Genomic DNA, 18,282 nt, shown 5'->3' on the forward strand with positions numbered 1-18,282 from the left:
GGGAGTACCCCTTTAAAAAATATTTTCAACTAACAATAACTTCCGATTCCCTTCTTAATTTCTGTTCTGTGCTGTTCAGTGGCCAAGAATCTTCAGGACTATCTAGGTGACCAGAATCAGTTAGTTATAGTGAGGGACTATCGTAGATATCTTTACCTCTGCTGTGACTGGACAATTAGGGATGTCCTAATACCGATTCTGGTATCAGCACCGATACCGGACATTTGCACAAGTTCTTGTCCTCGTACAAATGTCCCAGATACCTGCAGATCACGCGGATGCCATATTATCAGTCGGTTGAGAGATGTTTCTCCCCCCCCCCAATAGGTCCCCTCCATAAAAATTAAAACCCCCTCTCACCTTCCCTCTGCTCCCGCTTTAAGGCCTATTCATCGTTGGTTATGTTATCCAAAGAGGTCCTGCACAATGAAATGAGGTAATCATTTGGCTTGCAGGAGAAGGTCCTTTACCACTTACAGAGCGGGGGATGCAGAGGCCTCAAATAGGGAGCAGAAGGAAGGTGAGTGGGATTTTTTTTTTTTTTCTTTTAGAGGGGACTTATGGGGGAAAACTACTTAATGGGAGGTGCCCTACCTATGTAACTACCTAACTACTAGAGGCTTCTCACTAAAATAGGAGGCTTCCCTACCTACTGGGGGCTTGTACCTAATAGGGAGATTATCTACTTATGTATCTTTTGGAACCTTCTATCTAAAAGAGGAGGATTTCCTACCTACCTGGGGCTTCTACCAAACGGGGGATTCCTTATCAACCTATCTTTTAGTGGCTTCTATCTAATAGGGAGAATACCTATCTACTTGTCTTCTGGGAGCTACTACCTACTAGGGAGGCTCCTTAGCTACCTGACTTCTGGGGGCTTCTATCTAATATGGGGAATTCCCTACCTACCTATCTCCTGGGGGCATTTACCTAATAGGGGAGATTCCCTACCTACTGACTGGGGGCTTGTACCTAATGGGGGGGGGGGGTACCAACCTACTGGGGCTTCTATCTAATAGGGTGGGATTCCATATCTAACTACTGGGGGCTTCTACCTACTGGTTCTTCTATCTAATAGGGGGTATTCCCTACCTACCTACTGGGGGCATATATTATTTATAAAGGTACGTGAGAGTCACATGTTCAACTTTCACCTACAGTGTGGATCTAAATTTTGGGCACCCCAGGTAAAAATTTGTATTAATGTGCATAAAGAAGCCAAGGAAAGATGGAAAAATCTCCAAAAGGCATCAAATTACAGATTAGACATTCTTATAATATGTCAACAAAAGTTAGATTTTATTTCCATCATTTACACTTTCCCAAAAAAAATGGCATCTGCAAAAGTTTGGGCACCCTGCAGAATTTATAGCATGCACTGCCCCCTTTGCAAAGCTGAGACCTGCCAGTGTCATGGATTGTTCTCAATCATCATCTGGGAAGACCAGGTGATGTCAATCTCAAAGGTTTTAAAGGGGTACTGTCACGATGCCGGCTGGCAGGTAGTGGATCCTCTGTGCCAGAGAGGGATTGGCGTGGACCGTGCTAGTGGACCGGTTCTAAGCCACTACTGGTTTTCACCAGAGCCCGCCGCAAAGCGGGATGGTCTTGCTGCGGCGGTAGTGACCAGGTCGTATCCACTAGCAACGGCTCACCTCTCTGGCTGCTGAAGATAGGCGCGGTACAAGGGAGTAGGCAGAAGCAAGGTCGGACGTAGCAGAAGGTCGGGGCAGGCAGCAAGGATCGTAGTCAGGGGCAACGGCAGAAGGTCTGGAACACAGGCTAGGAACACACAAGGAACGCTTTCACTGGCACAATGGCAACAAGATCCGGCAAGGGAGTGCAGGGGAAGTGAGGTGATATAGGGAAGTGCACAGGTGAACACACTAATTGGAACCACTGCGCCAATCAGCGGCGCAGTGGCCCTTTAAATCGCAGAGACCCGGCGCGCGCGCGCCCTAGGGAGCGGGGCCGCGCGCGCCGGGACAGAACAGACGGAGAGCGAGTAAGGTACGGGAGCCGGGGTGCGCATCGCGAGCGGGCGCTACCCGCATCGCGAATCGCATCCCGGCTGGCAGCGGAATCGCAGCGCCCCGGGTCAGAGGATGTGACCGGAGCGCTGCAGCGGGGAGAGTGAAGCGAGCGCTCCGGGGAGGAGCGGGGACCCGGAGCGCTCGGCGTAACAGTACCCCCCCCCTTGGGTCTCCCCCTCTTCTTAGAGCCTGAGAACCTGAGGAGCAGACTCTTGTCTAGGATGTTGTCCTCAGGTTCCCAGGATCTCTCTTCAGGACCACAACCCTCCCAGTCCACTAAAAAAAAAGTTTTCCCTCTGACCTTTTTGGAAGCTAAGATCTCTTTGACAGAGAAGATGTCCGAGGAGCCGGAAACAGGAGTGGGAGGAACAGATTTGGGAGAAAAACGGTTGAGGATGAGTGGTTTGAGAAGAGAGACGTGAAAGGCATTAGGGATACGAAGAGAAGGAGGAAGAAGAAGTTTATAAGAGACAGGATTAATTTGACACAAAATTTTGAAAGGACCAAGATAGCGTGGTCCCAACTTGTAACTAGGGACACGGAAGCGGACATATTTAGCGGAGAGCCATACCTTGTCTCCAGGGGAAAAAACGGGAGGAGCTCTTCTTTTCTTATCCGCGAACTTCTTCATGCGTGATGAAGCCTGTAAGAGAGAATTTTGGGTCTCTCTCCATATGATGGAAAGGTCACGAGAAATTTCATCCACAGCGGGCAGACCAGAGGGCAAGGGAGTAGGGAGGGGGGGAAGAGGGTGACGGCCGTACACCACGAAAAATGGGGATTTGGAGGAAGATTCAGAGACCCTGAAGTTATACGAGAATTCGGCCCATGGGAGGAGATCTGCCCAGTCATCCTGGCGGGAGGAAACAAAATGTCGCAAATAATCACCCAAGATCTGGTTAATTCTTTCTACTTGTCCATTGGACTGGGGATGATATGCAGAAGAAAAATTTAATTTAATCTTGAGTTGTTTACAGAGAGCCCTCCAGAATTTAGACACGAATTGGACACCTCTATCCGAGACAATCTGCGTAGGCAACCCGTGAAGACGAAAAATGTGTACAAAAAATTGTTTAGCCAACTGAGGCGCAGAAGGAAGACCAGGAAGAGGGATGAAATGTGCCATTTTGGAGAATCGATCAACGACCACCCAAATAACAGTGTTGCCACGGGAAGGGGGTAAATCAGTAATAAAATCCATACCAATCAGAGACCAAGGCTGTTCGGGGACAGGCAGAGGATGAAGAAAACCAGCGGGCTTCTGGCGAGGAGTCTTATCCCGGGCACAGATAGTGCAGGCTCGCACAAAGTCCACAACATCCGTCTCCAGAGTCGGCCACCAATAGAAGCGGGAGATGAGTTGCACAGATTTCTTGATGCCCGCATGACCTGCGAGATGGGAGGAGTGACCCCATTTGAGGATTCCGAGGCGTTGGCGTGGAGAAACAAAGGTCTTTCCTGGAGGAGTCTGCCTGATGGAGGCAGGAGAAGTGGAGATCAGGCAGTCAGGTGGAATGATGTGTTGCGGAGAGAGTTCAACTTCTGAGGCATCCGAGGAACGAGAGAGAGCATCGGCCCTAATGTTCTTATCGGCAGGACGAAAGTGAATCTCAAAATTAAATCGGGCAAAGAACAGAGACCACCGGGCCTGGCGAGGATTCAGCCGTTGGGCAGACTGGAGGTAGGAGAGGTTCTTGTGGTCGGTGTAGATAATAACAGGAAAACTTGATCCCTCCAGCAGATGCCTCCATTCCTCAAGTGCTAATTTAATGGCTAGAAGCTCTCGATCCCCGATGGAGTAGTTCCTCTCCGCTGGAGAGAAGGTCCTAGAGAAAAAACCACAAGTGACAGCATGCCCGGAGGAATTTTTTTGTAGAAGAACAGCTCCAGCTCCCACTGAGGAGGCATCAACCTCCAATAGGAAGGGTTTGGAAGGGTCAGGTCTGGAGAGGACGGGAGCCGAAGAAAAGGCAGACTTGAGTCGTTTAAAGGCGTCTTCTGCTTGAGGAGGCCAGGACTTGGGATCAGCATTTTTTTTGGTTAAAGCCACGATAGGAGCCACAATGGTAGAAAAATGTGGAATAAATTGCCTGTAATAATTGGCGAACCCCAAAAAGCGTTGGATAGCACGGAGTCCGGAGGGGCGTGGCCAATCTAAGACGGCAGAGAGTTTGTCTGGATCCATCTGTAGTCCCTGGCCAGAGACCAAATATCCTAGAAAAGGAAGAGATTGGCATTCAAACAGACATTTCTCAATTTTGGCATAGAGTTGATTGTCACGAAGTCTCTGAAGAACCATACGGACATGCTGGCGGTGTTCTTCTAGATTGGCAGAAAAAATTAGGATATCGTCCAGATATACAACAACACAGGAGTATAACAGATCACGAAAAATTTCATTGACAAAGTCTTGGAAGACGGCAGGGGCGTTGCACAGGCCAAAGGGCATGACCAGATACTCAAAGTGTCCATCTCTGGTGTTAAATGCCGTTTTCCACTCATCCCCCTCTCTGATGCGGATGAGGTTATAGGCGCCTCTTAAGTCCAATTTAGTAAAGATGTGGGCACCTTGGAGGCGATCAAAGAGTTCAGAGATGAGGGGTAAGGGGTAGCGGTTCTTAACCGTGATTTTATTAAGACCGCGGTAGTCAATGCAAGGACGTAGGGAGCCATCTTTTTTGGACACAAAGAAAAATCCGGCTCCGGCAGGAGAGGAGGATTTACGGATAAAGCCCTTTTTTAGATTCTCCTGGACGTATTCAGACATGGCAAGAGTCTCTGGGGCAGAGAGAGGATAAATTCTGCCCCGGGGTGGAGTAGTGCCCGGGAGGAGGTCGATAGGACAATCATAAGGCCTGTGAGGAGGTAGAGTCTCAGCTTGTTTTTTGCAGAAAACATCCGCGAAGTCCATATAGGCCTTAGGGAGACCGGTTACTGGAGGAACCACAGAGTTACGGCAAGGGTTACTGGGAACCGGTTTTAGACAGTTCTTGGAACAAGAGGACCCCCAACTCTTGATCTCCCCAGTGGACCAATCCAAGGTTGGGGAATGAAGTTGAAGCCAGGGAAGTCCAAGGAGAATTTCCGAGGTGCAATTGGGGAGGACCAAAAGTTCAATCCTCTCGTGATGAGATCCGATGCTCATAAGAAGGGGCTCCGTGCGGAAACGTATGGTACAGTCCAATCTTTCATTATTTACACAATTGATGTAGAGGGGTCTGGCGAGACTGGTCACCGGGATGTTGAACCTGTTGACGAGAGAGGCCAAAATAAAATTTCCTGCAGATCCAGAGTCCAAGAAGGCCACAGTAGAGAAGGAGAAGGCAGAGGCAGACATCCGCACAGGCACAGTAAGACGTGGAGAAGCAGAGTAGACATCAAGGACTGTCTCACCTTTGTGCGGAGTCAGCGTACGTCTTTCCAGGCGGGGAGGACGGATAGGACAATCCCTCAGGAAGTGTTCGGTACTAGCACAGTACAGGCAGAGGTTCTCCATACGGCGTCGTGTCCTCTCTTGAGGTGTCAGACGAGACCGGTCGACCTGCATAGCCTCCACGGCGGGAGGCACAGGAACAGATTGCAGGGGACCAGAGGAGAGAGGAGCCGAGGAGAAGAAACGCCTCGTGCGAACAGAGTCCATATCTTGGCGGAGTTCCTGACGCCTTTCGGAAAAACGCATGTCAATGCGAGTGGCTAGGTGAATAAGTTCATGTAGATTAGCAGGAATTTCTCGTGCGGCCAGAACATCTTTAATGTTGCTGGATAGGCCTTTTTTGAAGGTCGCGCAGAGGGCCTCATTATTCCAGGACAATTCTGAAGCAAGAGTACGGAATTGTACGGCATACTCGCCAACGGAAGAATTACCCTGGACCAGGTTCAACAGGGCAGTCTCAGCAGAAGAGGCTCGGGCAGGTTCCTCAAAGACACTTCGGATTTCCGAGAAGAAGGAGTGTACAGAGGCAGTGACGGGGTCATTGCGGTCCCAGAGCGGTGTGGCCCATGACAGGGCTTTTCCGGACAGAAGGCTGACTACGAAAGCCACCTTAGACCTTTCAGTGGGAAACAGGTCCGACATCATCTCCAGATGCAGGGAACATTGGGAAAGAAAGCCACGGCAAAACTTAGAGTCCCCATCAAATTTATCCGGCAAGGATAGGCGTAGCCCAGGAGCGGCCACTCGCTGCGGAGGAGGTGCAGGAGCTGGCGGAGGAGATGACTGCTGAAGCTGTGGTAGTAACTGTTGTAGCATAACGGTCAGTTGAGACAGCTGTTGGCCTTGTTGCGCTATCTGTTGTGACTGCTGGGCGACCACCGTGGTGAGGTCAGCGACAACTGGCAGAGGAACTTCAGCGGGATCCATGGCCGGATCTACTGTCACGATGCCGGCTGGCAGGTAGTGGATCCTCTGTGCCAGAGAGGGATTGGCGTGGACCGTGCTAGTGGACCGGTTCTAAGCCACTACTGGTTTTCACCAGAGCCCGCCGCAAAGCGGGATGGTCTTGCTGCGGCGGTAGTGACCAGGTCGTATCCACTAGCAACGGCTCACCTCTCTGGCTGCTGAAGATAGGCGCGGTACAAGGGAGTAGGCAGAAGCAAGGTCGGACGTAGCAGAAGGTCGGGGCAGGCAGCAAGGATCGTAGTCAGGGGCAACGGCAGAAGGTCTGGAACACAGGCTAGGAACACACAAGGAACGCTTTCACTGGCACAATGGCAACAAGATCCGGCAAGGGAGTGCAGGGGAAGTGAGGTGATATAGGGAAGTGCACAGGTGAACACACTAATTGGAACCACTGCGCCAATCAGCGGCGCAGTGGCCCTTTAAATCGCAGAGACCCGGCGCGCGCGCGCCCTAGGGAGCGGGGCCGCGCGCGCCGGGACAGAACAGACGGAGAGCGAGTAAGGTACGGGAGCCGGGGTGCGCATCGCGAGCGGGCGCTACCCGCATCGCGAATCGCATCCCGGCTGGCAGCGGAATCGCAGCGCCCCGGGTCAGAGGATGTGACCGGAGCGCTGCAGCGGGGAGAGTGAAGCGAGCGCTCCGGGGAGGAGCGGGGACCCGGAGCGCTCGGCGTAACAGGTACTCCAGTGCTTACACATCTTATCCCCTATCCAAGCTATCACACCCCCTCCCGTAGGCTTGCATTGAGGGGCGGAGCGTGACGTCACACGGGGGCGGGGGGTGACGTCACACGCCGCCGGCCCTGCGGTCGACCGTAATCAGAACACGCTCCGGGGACTGATTACAAACGGGTTGCCGCGTGCATGACCCCGGGTGTCCACAGTTGCGGGACTCACACGATCAGGAATCTTATCCCCTATCCTTTGGATAGGGGATAAGATGTGTAAGCATCGGAGTACCCCTTTAAATGCCCAAACTCATCTGACCTTGCCCCAACAATCAGCACCATGGGTTCTTCTAAGCAGTTGTCTAGAAATCTGAAACTGAAAATAGTTGACGCTCACAAAGCTGGAGAAGGATATAAGAAGATAGCAAAACATTTTCAGATGTCAATACCCTCTGTTCGGAATGTAATTAAGAAATGGCAGTCATCAGGAACAGTGGAAGTTAAAGCAAGATCTGTAAGACCAAGAAAATATCAAACAGAACAGCTTGCAGGATTGTGAGAAAAACAATTCAAAACCCATGTTTGACTGCACAATCCCTCCAGAAAGTTCTGGCAGACACTGAAGTTGTGGTACACTATTCCACTATAAAGAGATAATTGTACAAATACTGTATGGTCTTCATGAAAGAGTCAGAGTCATGAAAGAGTCAGAAGAAAACCTCTTCTACGTCCTCACCACAAAAATCAACGTTTAAACTTTGCAAATTAACATATAGACGAGCCTGATGCATTTTGGAAACAAGTTCTGTGGACCAATGAGGTTAAAATTGAACTTTTTGGCCGGAATGAGCAAAGGTACATTTGGAGAAGAAGGGGAACAGAATTTAATGAAAAGAACCTCTGTCCAACTGTTAAGCATTGGGGGGGGGGGGGGGGATCAATCATGCTTTGGGGTTGTATTGCAGCCAGTGGCACAGGGAACATCTCACTAGAAGAAGGAAAAATTGATTCAATAACATTTCAGCAAATTTTGGATGCTAACTTGATGCCATCTGTGGAAAAGCTGAAGTTAAAGAGAGGATGGTTTCTACAAATGGATAATGATCCTAAACACACCTCGAAATCCATAGGGGATTACATCAAGAGGCGTAAACTGAAGGTTTTGCCATGGCCTTTACAATCTCCTGACCTCAACATAATTGAAAATCCATGGATAGACCTTAAAAGAGCAGTGCGTGACAGACAACCCAGAAATCTCAAAGAACTGGAAGACTTTTGTAAGGAAGAATGGGCAAAGATACTTAAAACAAGAATTGAAAGACTCTTGGCTGGCTACAAAAAGCTTTTACAAGCTGTGATACTTGCCAAAGGGGGCAGTACAAGATATTAACTCTGCAAGGTGCCCAAACTTTTGCAGATGCCATTTTTTTTTTCTGTTATTTTGAAAGTGTAAATGATGGAAATAAAATCTAACTTTTGTTGACATATTATAAGAATGTCTAATCTATAATTTGATGCCTTTTGGAGATTTCTCCATCTTTCCTTGGCTTCTTTATGCACATTAATACAAATTATTACCTGGGGTGCACAAACTTTTGATCCTCACTGTAAGGCTTCACAAAGTCTAGAGTAACCTCTGCTGTCTCTTGACATTAAAAATGTATGGACTCCTAAACCGTGAGATGAAATAAACCAATTAAAATATTTTAAATACTTGTATTTCATATATTTATGAAACCACAGGCCACATATCCACCACAAAGTCCCAGATTTAACAATCTCTATCAATCAACCAATTACAGCTCAGTTAGTTAGGATATGAAAGCAGAGCTGTGATTGGTTATAGACAAAACCAGACAGTTTTGGTTTCAGGCAGATTGATAGATCTGGGCCAACATTTATATGGAGTACCCAGATAAATGACACAATACAGCACCCAGATAAACAGTAACCAACAATGCTCAGATGAAGTCAATTGTGAGCCCACCATAGCACCAATAAGTAGCGTTGTCAGATCCTGACTGAAAGAGCCATTCAGTGCTCTGATAAATAGTGCAGTACAGTGCCCTGATAAATAGTGCAGTACAGTGCCCTGATAAATAGTGCAATACAGTGCCCTGATAAATAATGCAGTACAGTGCCCTGATAAATAATGCAGTGCAGTGCCCTGATAAATAGTGCAGTACAGTGCCCTGATAAATAATGCAGTACAGCGTCCTGATAAATAGTGCAGTACAGTGCCCTGATAAATAATGCAGTACAGTGCCCTGATAAGTAATGCAGTACAGTGCCCTGATAAATAATGCAGTACAGTGCCCTGATAAATAATGCAGTACAGTGCCCTGATAAATAATGCAGTACAGTGCCCTGATAAATAATACAGTACAGTGCCCTGATAAATAGTGCAGTACAGTGCCCTGATAAATAATGCAGTACAGTGCCCTGATAAATAATGCAGTACAGTGCCCTGATAAATAATGCAGTACAGTGCCCTGATAAATAATGCAGTACAGTGCCCTGATAAATAGTGCAGTACAGTGCCCTGATAAATAATGCAGTACAGTGCCCTGATAAATAATACAGTACAGTGCCCTGATAAATAGTGCAGTACAGTGCCCTGATAAATAGTGCAGTACAGTGCCCTGATAAATAGTGCAGTACAGTGCCCTGATAAATAGTGCAGTACAGTGCCCTGATAAATAATGCAGTACAGTGCCCTGATAAATAATGCAGTACAGTGCCCTGATAAATAATGCAGTACAGTGCCCTGATAAATAATGCAGCACAGTGCCCTGATAAATAGTGCAGTACAGTCCCCTGATAAATAATGCAGTACAGTGCCCTGATAAATAATGCAGTACAGTGCCCTGATAAATAATGCAGTACAGTGCCCTGATAAATAATACAGTACAGTGCCCTGATAAATAGTGCAGTACAGGGCCCTGATAAATAATGCAGTACAGTGCCCTGATAGTGCAGTACAGTGCCCTGAGAAATAATGCAGTACAGTGCCCTGATAAATAGTGCAGTACAGTGCCCTGATAAATAATTGAGTACAGTGCCCTGATAAATAATACAGTACAGTGCCCTGATAAATAATGCAGTACAGTGCCCTGATAAATAATGCAGTACAGTGCCCTGATAAATAATGCAGTACAGTGCCCTGATAAATAGTGCAGTACAGTGCCCTGATAAATAATTGAGTACAGTGCCCTGATAAATAATACAGTGCAGTGCCCTGATAAATAGTGCAGTACAGTGCCCTGATAAATAATGCAGTACAGTGCCCTGATAAATAATGCAGTACAGTGCCCTGATGAATAATGCAGTACAGTGCCCTGATAAATAATGCAGTACAGTGCCCTGATAAATAATGCGGTACAGTGCCCTGATAAATAATGCAGTACAGTGCCCTGATAAATAATGCAGTACAGTGCCCTGATAAATAGTGCAGTACAGTGCCCTGATAAATAATGCAGTACAGTGCCCTGATAAATAATACAGTACAGTGCCCTGATAAATAGTGCAGTACACTGCCCTGATAAATAATGCAGTACAGTGCCCTGATAAATAGTGCAGTACAGTGCCCTGATAAATAGTGCAGTACAGTCCCCTGATAAATAATGCAGTACAGTGCCCTGATAAATAATGCAGTACAGTGCCCTGATAAATAATGCAGTACAGTGCCCTGATAAATAATTCAGTACAGTGCCCTGATAAATAGTGCAGTACAGGGCCCTGATAAATAATGCAGTACAGTGCCCTGATAGTGCAGTACAGGGCCCTGATAAATAATGCAGTACAGTGCCCTGATAGTGCAGTACAGTGCCCTGAGAAATAATGCAGTACAGTGCCCTGATAAATAGTGCAGTACAGTGCCCTGATAAATAATTGAGTACAGTGCCCTGATAAATAATACAGTACAGTGCCCTGATAAATAATGCAGTACAGTGCCCTGATAAATAATGCAGTACAGTGCCCTGATAGATAATGCAGTACAGTGCCCTGATAAATAGTGCAGTACAGTGCCCTGATAAATAATTGAGTACAGTGCCCTGATAAATAATACAGTGCAGTGCCCTGATAAATAGTGCAGTACAGTGCCCTGATAAATAATGCAGTACAGTGCCCTGATAAATAATGCAGTACAGTGCCCTGATGAATAATGCAGTACAGTGCCCTGATAAATAATGCAGTACAGTGCCCTGATTAATAATGCGGTACAGTGCCCTGATAAATAATGCAGTACAGTGCCCTGATAAATAATGCAGTACAGTGCCCTGATAAATAGTGCAGTACAGTGCCCTGATAAATAATGCAGTACAGTGCCCTGATAAATAATACAGTACAGTGCCCTGATAAATAGTGCAGTACACTGCCCTGATAAATAATGCAGTACAGTGCCCTGATAAATAATACAGTACAGTGCCCTGATAAATAGTGCAGTACAGTACCCTGATAAATAGTGCAGTACAGTGCCCTGATAAATAATGCAGTACAGTGCCCTGATAAATAATGCAGTACAGTGCCCTGATAAATAATGCAGTACAGTGCCCTGATAAATAATGCAGTACAGTGCCCTGATGAATAATGCAGTACAGTGCCCTGATAAATAATGCAGTACAGTGCCCTGATAAATAATGCAGTACAGTGCCCTGATAAATAGTGCAGTACAGTGCCCTGATAAATAGTGCAGTACAGTGCCCTGATAAATAATGCAGTACAGTGCCCTGATAAATAATGCAGTACAGTGCCCTGATAAATAATGCAGTACAGTGCCCTGATAAATAGTGCAGTACAGTGCCCTGATAAATAATACAGTACAGTGCCCTGATAAATAGTGCAGTACAGTGCCCTGATAAATAATGCAGTACAGTGCCCTGATAAATAGTGCAGTACAGTGCCCTGATAAATAGTGCAGTACAGTGCCCTGATAAATAATGCAGTACAGTGCCCTGATAAATAATGCAGTACAGTGCCCTGATAAATAGTGCAGTACAGTGCCCTGATAAATAATTGAGTACAGTGCCCTGATAAATAATACAGTACAGTGCCCTGATAAATAATGCAGTACAGCGTCCTGATAAATAGTGCAGTACAGTGCCCTGATAAATAATGCAGTACAGTGCCCTGATAACTAATGCAGTACAGTGCCCTGATAAATAATGCAGTACAGTGCCCTGATAAATAATGCAGTACAGTGCCCTGATAAATAATGCAGTACAGTGCCCTGATAAATAATGCAGTACAGTGCCCTGATAAATAATACAGTACAGTGCCCTGATAAATAATGCAGTACAGTGCCCTGATAAATAATGCAGTACAGTGCCCTGATAAATAATGCAGTACAGTGCCCTGATAAATAATGCAGTACAGTGCCCTGATAAATAGTGCAGTACAGTGCCCTGATAAATAATGCAGTACAGTGCCCTGATAAATAATACAGTACAGTGCCCTGATAAATAGTGCAGTACAGTGCCCTGATAAATAGTGCAGTACAGTGCCCTGATAAATAGTGCAGTACAGTGCCCTGATAAATAGTGCAGTACAGTGCCCTGATAAATAGTGCAGTACAGTCCCCTGATAAATAATGCAGTACAGTGCCCTGATAAATAATGCAGTACAGTGCCCTGATAAATAATGCAGTACAGTGCCCTGATAAATAATACAGTACAGTGTCCTGATAAATAGTGCAGTACAGGGCCCTGATAAATAATGCAGTACAGTGCCCTGATAGTGCAGTACAGTGCCCTGAGAAATAATGCAGTACAGTGCCCTGATAAATAGTGCAGTACAGTGCCCTGATAAATAATTGAGTACAGTGCCCTGATAAATAATACAGTACAGTGCCCTGATAAATAATGCAGTACAGTGCCCTGATAAATAATGCAGTACAGTGCCCTGATAAATAATGCAGTACAGTGCCCTGTTAAATAATGCAGTACAGTGCCCTGATAAATAGTGCAGTACAGTGCCCTGATAAATAATTGAGTACAGTGCCCTGATAAATAATACAGTGCAGTGCCCTGATAAATAGTGCAGTACAGTGCCCTGATAAATAATGCAGTACAGTGCCCTGATAAATAATGCAGTACAGTGCCCTGATGAATAATGCAGTACAGTGCCCTGATAAATAATGCAGTACAGTGCCCTGATAAATAATGCGGTACAGTGCCCTGATAAATAATGCAGTACAGTGCCCTGATAAATAATGCAGTACAGTGCCCTGATAAATAGTGCAGTACAGTGCCCTGATAAATAATGCAGTACAGTGCCCTGATAAATAATACAGTACAGTGCCCTGATAAATAGTGCAGTACACTGCCCTGATAAATAATGCAGTACAGTGCCCTGATAAATAATACAGTACAGTGCCCTGATAAATAGTGCAGTACAGTACCCTGATAAATAGTGCAGTACAGTGCCCTGATAAATAATGCAGTACAGTGCCCTGATAAATAATGCAGTACAGTGCCCTGATAAATAATGCAGTACAGTGCCCTGATGAATAATGCGGTACAGTGCCCTGATAAATAATGCGGTACAGTGCCCTGATAAATAATGCAGTACAGTGCCCTGATAAATAATGCGGTACAGTGCCCTGATAAATAATGCGGTACAGTGCCCTGATAAATAATGCAGTACAGTGCCCTGATAAATAATGCAGTACAGTGCCCTGATAAATAGTGCAGTACAGTGCCCTGATAAATAATGCAGTACAGTGCCCTGATAAATAATACAGTACAGTGCCCTGATAAATAGTGCAGTACAGTGCCCTGATAAATAATGCAGTACAGTGCCCTGATAAATAATGCAGTACAGTGCCCTGATAAATAGTGCAGTACAGTGCCCTGATAAATAGTGCAGTACAGTGCCCTGATAAATAGTGCAGTACAGTGCCCTGATAAATAGTGCAGTACAGTGCCCTGATAAATAATGCAGTACAGTGCCCTGATAAATAATGCAGTACAGTGCCCTGATAAATAATGCAGTACAGTGCCCTGATAAATAGTGCAGTACAGTGCCCTGATAAATAGTGCAGTACAGTGCCCTGATAAATAATGCAGTACAGTGCCCTGATAAATAGTGCAGTACAGTGCCCTGATAAATAATGCAGTACAGTGCCCTGATAAATAATGCAGTACAGTGCCCTGATAAATAGTGCAGTACAGTGCCCTGATAAATAGTGCAGTACAGTGCCCTGATAAATAATGCAGTACAGTGCCCTGATAAATAGTGCAGTACAGTGCCCTGATAAATAGTGCAGTACAGTGCCCTGATAAATAGTGCAGTACAGTGCCCTGATAAATAATGCAGTACAGTAACCTGATAAATAATGCAGTACAGTGCCCTGATAAATAATGCAGTACAGTGCCCTGATAAATAGTGCAGTACAGTGCCCTGATAAATAATGCAGTACAGTGCCCTGATAAATAGTGCAGTACAGTGCCCTGATAAATAGTGCAGTACAGTGCCCTGATAAATAATGCAGTACAGTGCCCTGATAAATAGTGCAGTACAGTGCCCTGATAAATAATACAGTACAGTACCCTGATAAATAGTGCAGTACAGTGCCCTGATAAATAATGCAGTACAGTGCCCTGATAAATAGTGCAGTACAGTGCCCTGATAAATAGTGCAGTACAGTGCCCTGATAAATAATGCAGTACAGTGCCCTGATAAATAATGCAGTACAGTGCCCTGATAAATAATGCAGTACAGTGCCCTGATAAATAGTGCAGTACAGTGCCCTGATAAATAATGCAGTACTGTGCCCTGATAAATAGTGCAGTACAGTGCCCTGATAAATAGTGGTATTGTCTCTCCCTGCAAAAACATTGATACTTTTGCCCTTAGGCACACGTCCAAACACAAACACATCATCTGAATGAATAACTTGACATAATATCACGACTCATGACTAAATGGCCTATATTTTGACATCTAATTGCTTAGGTGGAGATGCTCTTTATAGTATATATGTACCGTGTATGACGGCGCAAATATACTTATGTAACGAATCCTTTCAGCCGGGTTTGTGTATTTTTTAATATTTTGGAAAAAAACATCCTTTTTTACCTTATATGTTGACTCGGCTCTGGGGATTATGATCAGTTTCTGAGTTATTGTACAATTTTGTGCAGTTCCTGTTTTTATGTACTTGGGTGGAACACGGTGAAGTCATCATAAGATCATTTGTTTTGATTCAAATTTGGAAAATCTCCATTGTCAGCATTTAGTAACAACCTAATGTTCTTACATTAATGGAAAAATGGAGAATTATTTTTGTGATGTATTGACTGAGAAAAACAACTTTGCTTATTACCCCATTTAGACAAGGTTCATATGAGAGGACTATGGGCGGATAAAGTGCTATGGGGGGGGTTGGACTAACACTAAGGGCTGCCTGATTCTCGTCACATTAGAGGCCACATAATACTAAAATGCATAGTGTGCCCAAATACTACTGCCTGGTTTCCTGTGGGCAGGTGGAAAAGTGGTAGTATTATTTATCTAAGGCTACATTCACAATGTATTTTTGGGTTTCTGCCGGGTTCTATGCCTGATACCGGTCAGAATTACTTCACAAAAAAACCCTAAGGGTAGTTAGGGGCCAAATCCACAATATATCCAAACCCCAGGGCCGAAGCCCGGGGGAAAAAACCTCTAGATATTCAACACCTAAAATATAATTTTTAATAGTGTCATATAAAATGTCCCCAAAGTGATGATTAAAACTGACACTAGAGCAAGGTAATATATATATATATATATATATATATATATGTATTATCGTAAATGACTTCAGAGAACATCTCTCTTATTTTCAACTGCGCGCGGTCCTGCAGTACACCGCATAGATAACCCGTCTGTGTCCTTAAAATTTTAACAACATGGTAACCTCTACATATTCCTCTGTTACAACGGCGTTCTCAAGAGGTATGTTGTGTCAAAAGTGAGATACAAAATGGCCGAGGGGGCTATTTATAATAGCGACTATGACATCATCACCAGTGGACAGCCAAGTTATATCCAATAAGAAATCACTTACCATAGGTATAAACCTTTTAGCCATACACAGAGCACCCCAAATTGTGTAATTATCCTTTCTCCACACATAGGATTTAGGCGTGTTCTTTGTATTAGGACTGGTAGGTAGGGTATCACCTGTATCCCTTTTCCCTATCCCCAATCGTCATTTATGTGTACCCCATTATTAATTTATAAAGTAAAAGCTACGTTTTAATTTTTATCCTAGCCTTATTGGTATTTTTCAAGTTGGTTCTATATCTGATATAATTCTACCAAGGGCACAGTATCAGAGTGGGTTCTGGAACCCCCACTGTTTGCCAGAAGTGTGTTCTTTTTTTTTTTTTTTTTTGTGCGCATGTTTCAAATGTTGTCGGGGATAACCCCTTTTTTTCAAAATCTCTGATAGAGATTCCTCTGAACAGTTTCTCCATTTTCCAACCGGGATACTCTTTTAAAGGGGTACTCCGCCCCTAGACATCTTATCCCCTATCCAAAGGATAGGGGATAAGATGTCAGATCGCCGGGGTCCCGCTGCTGCAGCACCCCGCTATCATTACTGCGCAGAGCGAGATCGCTCTGCATGTAATGACGGGCAATACAGGGGACGGAGCATCGTTACGTCACGGCTCCGCCCCTCGTGACGTCACTGCCCTCCCCCGTCAATACAAGTCTATGGGAGGGGGCATGGTGGTCGTCACGCCCCCTGCCATAGACTTGCATTAAGGGGACGGACCGTGATGTCATGAGGGGCGGAGCCGTGACGTCACGCTGCTCCGGCCCCTGTATCGCCCGTCATTACGCACAGAGCAAACTCGCTCTGTGCAGTAATGATGGCGGGGTGCCGCAGTGGCGATCCCCGGGGTCCCCAGCAGCAGGACCGCGGCGATCTGTGCGATCTAAAGGATAGGGGATAAGATGCTAGGGGCGGAGTACCCCATTAAGAGACCCGGGTGCCAACTACCCCAGTACAGGAGGGGATTGGTAGAAGTAGGTTTGTGGTATATATCTGTTTGGATACGGTTGTTGTTGTCAATATACATGGTAAGGTCTAAGAAATTGATGGAACATCCCCCAATCTCTGATGTGAAAATCATCCCAATATCATTTTGGTTTAAGGTGTCTACAAATTCTTGAAAGAGGGCAGGTGTCCAGTCCCACAAGATAAGAACATCGTCTATGTAGCGCCCAAAAAATAAAATGTGCTCCGTGAACAAACTCAACTCATCATCATTTTTCTGATGAGTTGAGTTTGTTCATGGAGTACATCTTATTTTTTGGTCACTACATAGACGCTGGATATACCCACCATCGCTTACCCTCTTGGAGGAGCACAGTAGATATACTAACTAACTTTTATGGGAAACTAATGCACTGTTTCTGTTATAAGGACTATCGATGGCACGGCAGATGTCGGCTGGTAATAGGTGGTTCTGATTATTAGATTAGATGTGTAGGCAGTACTCGCTATTTGGGACTTTTAAGGTACCGTAATTTTATATATAATTGGGAAGACATAAAGAGTGAGACAGATTGATGTTACCAAAACTTTAATGTTGTGTATATCTGTCAATACAGTGATCCCTCAGCTTACAATGGCCTCAACATACAATAGTTTCAACATACAATGGTCTTTTCTGGACCATTGTAACTTGAAACCAGACTCAACATACAATGCTATGGAATCTGCGAAACGTGTCAATGGCTGGAAGAACCGACCAATCAGAATGGAAATTTCACTGGTAAAACCCCTGTATTACTGAAGTGCATGCACTGACTGGTGTCTGGTAGCGCCCCCTACACTACAGGGAGGTATTACATGTTCTGTACTCTTTACCTGTGCAAGGGTTAGCTTCTCCTTTGGGCATCAGATGAGGGCGGCTCCATTTTCCTTTTTTTAGGACATTGCGTGTTCTGTACAGGACCCTGAAGAAGCTTCTGTCCCCTACATAGACCAGTGTTTTTCAAAGAGGTTGCCTCCAGCTTTTTCAAAACTACAACTCCCAGCATGCCCGGACAGCCTTTGGCTGTCCGGGCATGCTGGGAGTTGTAGTTTTGCAACAGCTGGAGGCACCCTGGTTTGGAAACACTGAAAAAGACAGTGATTACAGCTCCCAGAAGATCTTTCTTACTTTTATATGTAAGGATTTGCT

This window comes from Hyla sarda, chromosome 2 (assembly GCF_029499605.1).
Source record: "Hyla sarda isolate aHylSar1 chromosome 2, aHylSar1.hap1, whole genome shotgun sequence".
NCBI classification, from domain to species: Eukaryota; Metazoa; Chordata; class Amphibia; order Anura; family Hylidae; genus Hyla; species Hyla sarda.